The sequence below is a fragment of the Notothenia rossii genome, assembly GCF_949606895.1.
Source record: "Notothenia rossii genome assembly, chromosome: 7".
Classification (NCBI taxonomy): Eukaryota; Metazoa; Chordata; class Actinopteri; order Perciformes; family Nototheniidae; genus Notothenia; species Notothenia rossii.
The window spans coordinates 3,050,998-3,056,047 of record NC_136905.1 but is presented as its reverse complement, the minus strand read 5'-3'; the positions used below and the strand labels follow the sequence as shown (position 1 = coordinate 3,056,047).

General features: G+C 43.7%; 1 protein-coding gene across 1 annotated transcript in view; it reads left to right on the top strand.

Moving 5' to 3' along the window:
* The window catches only part of LOC307012830 (uncharacterized protein), a 271,685-nt gene that overhangs the window by 186,338 nt on the left and 80,297 nt on the right, over window positions 1-5,050 (top strand). The gene's annotated exons all lie outside the window — the stretch shown is intronic.

Genomic DNA, 5,050 nt, shown 5'->3' with positions numbered 1-5,050 from the left:
GTGTGTGTGTGTGTGTGTGTGTGTGTGTGTGTGTGTGTGTGTGTGTGTGTGTGTGTGTGTGTGTGTGTGTGTGTGTGTGTGTGTGTGTGTGTGTGTGTGTGTGTGTGTGTGTTCCTGACCACTAATGTCCTCTATAAGTCCTGGTGGAGACGTGGACGATGGACCCTCAGGAGTGTGTGGGAGCGAACAGCAACATGAAAACTCAATTAGGGTTTGATGGTGTGGTCAGAGAGGAGAAGGTGGAGGAAGGAGACAGAAAACAAAATAAAGAAGCAAACGTCATCATCTTTATCCAGAGGTGAGGAGATAAACTGAAGACAACCAGAAAAGGAAGACAAGAGCGCGCTTTAACACGCTAAAGTAGACTCGATTCCAAATGAGGGGAATGAGTCCTAAAACCTTCCTGTCCCCCTCTCTGGAAGTCAATGGTTTTCTGAATGTGTTTTTGGTTGTGATCCTCAAATAAAGTCTGTCGTTAACACAAGCTGAAGAGATATGACATGAAATACATCAGTAATACCCCACTGGTGGATCTAAAAATAGAGGTTGCTAACAAGTGTCTAAATGAGACGACTAAACCTCATCACGCCCAACATTAGCCGCCTTTAGCTTAGTGGTGGTGACGTGAAGTCATGTGACCGTGCTGTAGTTCCTTTATAGCCCAACATTAGCCGCCTTTAGCTTAGCGGTGGTGACGTGAAGTCATGTGGCCGTGCTGTAGTTCCTTTACAGCCCAACATTAGCCTCCTTTAGCTTAGCGGTGGTGACGTGAAGTCATGTGACCGTGCTGTAGTTCCTTTATAGCCCAACATTAGCCTCCTTTAGCTTAGCGGTGGTGACGTGAAGTCATGTGACCGTGCTGTAGTTCCTTTATAGCCCAACATTAGCCTCCTTTAGCTTAGCGATGGTGACGTGAAGTCATGTGACCGCGCTGTAGTTCCTTTATAGCCCAACATTAGCCTCCTTTAGCTTAGCGATGGTGACGTGAAGTCATGTGACCGTGCTGTAGTTCCTTTATAGCCCAACATTAGCCTCCTTTAGCTTAGCGGTGGTGACGTGAAGTCATGTGACCGTGCTGTAGTTCCTTTATAGCCCAACATTAGCCTCCTTTAGCTTAGCGGTGGTGACGTGAAGTCATGTGGCCGTGCTGTAGTTCCTTTACAGCCCAACATTAGCCACCTTTAGCTTAGAGGTGGTGACGTGAAGTCATGTGACCGTGCTGTAGTTCCTTTATAGCCCAACATTAGCCACCTTTAGCTTAGCGGTGGTGACGTGAAGTCATGTGACCGTGCTGTAGTTCCTTTATAGCCCAACATTAGCCACCTTTAGCTTAGCGGTGGTGACGTGAAGTCATGTGACCGTGCTGTAACTCCTTGAATAAAAATTGCGCACATTGTATTACAATGTATTGAATCTCCAAAAATAATAAGTAAGATAAAATAAAATAAACCTAAAAGTTTAACATCTGACAGGACAAACTGTATGCAGGTTTAATTAATGTATGTATATATGAAAAAGTCTATTAGGAGCAACTATATAAACGTACAAATTATATGAAGTGTAAAATCTTTTAATGTTCCCAGTTTTTGTGTTGAACTGAAGCCTCGCTGCTGCAAAGACACACACTGGAGGATGGAGATCAGAAAAACGACTTTAAAGCGACATAAATTAAATATGGCCGCTGTGTCCACAAAGCTCTGTGATGACATCGTTGCATCAGCGTTGCTGTTCGGCTGAAACTAAGCGCTGCCTCGCTCCGTTTGGCAGAGAGGATCCCCATTTCCCATGGAGGGGAATACAGAGGGGCCTCAGTTCAATACATCCTGACAGATTCACAGGCCTGATTATTATTGACACGGCTGCAGAGAGGATCAATGACACTGGAGGGAAGAGAGGGGGGAGAAGGGAAGTATATTCAGGGGGAAAGAAACACAAAAAGACGAGGAAAAGACGGACCAGAAATAACTAAATGTCTAACAGAAAAGTCAAATTAATTCTCTCCAGCTGATCTCCCTTTGAACTGGATGGAATGAAGCATCATGGGAAGTGGGTCAACCGGACGGGTCGAACAGGATTCAATGATAATTCATGGCGTTAGATTGAATCTGCTTGGTGGGGCAGTACAGACTCAGAGAATAACAAGGAGAGTTTCAGCAATCACAGGGACATATTTGATGTGTCTGAGCGTGTGTGTGTATTTGTGTGTGTGTGTGTGTGTGTGAGTGTGTGTGTGTGTGTGTGTGTGTGTGTGTGTGTGTGTGTCTGAGTGTGTGTGTGTGTGTGTGTGTGTGTGTGTGTGTGTGTGTGTGTCTGAGCGTGTGTGTGTGTGTGTGTGTGTGAGAGTGTGTGTGAGACGGTCAGATTGGTTCTGCAAGAGTTGCACCAGAAGATGAAAAAAGATGACAAGAAAGGGAGGAAACATGAAAGGAAGGCTAAAGGACGATGAAAAGAAAAGAGAATCGAGAAGTGAAAATGGAGCGTTTCATAGTGCAAACGTTAAAATCACACAGAGAAAAAAAGGAGGGAGGAAGCAGGCAAAGAAAGTAAAGACAAAGAATGGAAAAAAGGATGATTAAAAATGTAAATATAATACAGAGCCTGAGGTGATTTTGTTACAGGAGCCATTGTTTCACAGCTTAAAGCGCCATGGTGCCTAAGGTTGGTTTTCCTTCTGTCCCTTCAGTCAAACCTCAGCTATCACTTCTAATGGAAATGAAAGCCCAACCTAGACCTGATGATGTGTTCGAGGGGCGCTGGAGGAAAAGTTCTTGGACTGGTTTGAGGAATATCGGTGCGTTGAAAGAAGTCTGAAGCTTTAGGAGCGTTTGATCAGGGTTTTAATTTGGGACAGTGTGGAAAGTCTGTTATGGTTATGTCGTTCTTTAAGGAATGTTTTGGATGGTCTCCACAAATGTTTACGTGTTTATTTATATGACTGACAAACTAAATCTGTGTGTATTTGCATGGTTTGGGCTTTCGGGACAATTGGAGGTTTTTTAGGACTGCTGGTGTTTCCAAATAGAGATTCAAGGGATTATTTTGGACTGCTGGTAAAAAACATTGATGCAATGGTGGAATCTCCAGTACAGTTATACCAATGCTTTCTGTTGGATTTGGAGAGGAAGTTCTACAGCAGCGGTTCCCAACCTTTTTCCACTCAGGGCCACTTAAGAATCAACATTTTTTTCGCGGCCCACATTCAACCATAAACAATACGGAGGCTAAATAAAGTTCTGATTGGTCGATTCAGTACATGTGACACGTTGTAAATCCAGTAGAACAGACCGCTGTCAAGGACTGTGATGACCGTTACTAAGGACTGTGATGACCGTTGCTAAGGACTGCAATAACCGTTGCTAAGGACTGTAATGACCGTTGCTAAGGAGGATCAAGAAAGAGGAAGGAAAAGAGGTTTGATTAAAAAAAAATCGTAATAATGAAAATGTTTCCACACAAATCATAATGCTTTGCAAATTATTTGGCAGCAAATATTGAATTTACATTTACACCCTTTGATATTTGATTTGGGCTTTTACATGAAGACCGCACACAGTTAATAATAAATACAACTATTCTTCTGGCTAAATTACATATTTTAAAAGTCAATCAAGGAGTAATGTTAATTTAAGGTGTTTGAAGAGTAAATTACAAATACAATTTATTTTGGAAAAAATGATTGCCACAAAAAATCAAAGGGTGGCTCAACACGCCATGACATGGGAAATAATGAGCTCTAAGGAAGAGTGGGATTAAAGGACCTATCCATATGGTTGCCATGTTGTTTTTGGTGGTTGTTGGTTGTCAACCTATTTTGATCCTACTGACTGGATCTTTATTTCTTCTGTTTTTGTTTTGTTTTTGTCTGAGATGGGAATGTCATCTCCTATATGTTATTGTTATGTCCATGTTTGTGTCTTTAGCCTGTACAAAATAAAAAATGTTTAGAATGGTTTGGCGGCCCACTTGCAATGCCTTCCCAGACCACTAGGGGGCCGCGGCCCACAGGTTGGGAACCGCTGGTCTAGAGATGTGTTTGGATCTTTTGAGGGGAAATAAAGGTGATCTGGTCTCAGGGTCTTGGGAGGTTTTGGATTGTTTTGGAATTGTCCTGGAAAAGATTTTAAGAGGGATAGGTACATCTTTGAATACATTTTGGAGTGTGGCTAAAAAGGTGTTGGAATAAAATGTGTATAAGTATCTATAGGTTTGGATTCTTGGAGGTAATTGTTTTTTTCTGGGAGTTTTGGATAGATAAGTATTTTTTTTGGGGGGGGGGGGGGGGGGCAGTGGAGGGATTTCAAGCTAAGTAATGGCAATGTTTTTTGTTGGTTTGGAGAAGAAGTTCTTGAGATGTCTTCTTAGGTTCTTCTCAGGGGGATACATGTTGATCCAGTCTCAGGGATGGTTAGTAGTGATAACGCTCAGAGGAAAGGATTTTGGGGAGTTATTGGGGTTTTTGCAGTGAAAGGGATTTCCAGTGCAGTTAAACTTGTGTTTTTTCTCGGTTTGGGACAGGAGGTTCTTGGGATGTCTTTGGAGGTTCTGTTGAGGAGGATTCATGGTGACTCGGTGGTTGGAAGTGAGGGCTTGTTGGAGGTTCTGTTGAGGAGGATTCATGGTGACTCGGTGGTTGGAAGTGAGGGCTTGTTGGAGGTTCTGTTGAGGAGGATTCATGGTGACCCGGTGGTTGGAAGTGAGGGCTTGTTGGAGGTTCTGTTGAGGAGGATTCATGGTGACCCGGTGGTTGGAAGTGAGGGCTTGTTGGAGGTTCTGTTGAGGAGGATTCATGGTGACCCGGTGGTTGGAAGTGAGGGCTTGTTGGAGGTTCTGTTGAGGAGGATTCATGGTGACCCGGTGGTTGGAAGTGAGGGCTTGTTGGAGGTTCTGTTGAGGAGGATTCATGGTGACCCGGTGGTTGGAAGTGAGGGCTTGTTGGATGTTCTGTTGAGGAGGATTCATGGTGACCCGGTGGTTGGAAGTGAGGGCTTGTTGGAGGTTCTGTTGAGGAGGATTCATGGTGACCCGGTGGTTGGAAGTGAGGGCTTGTTGG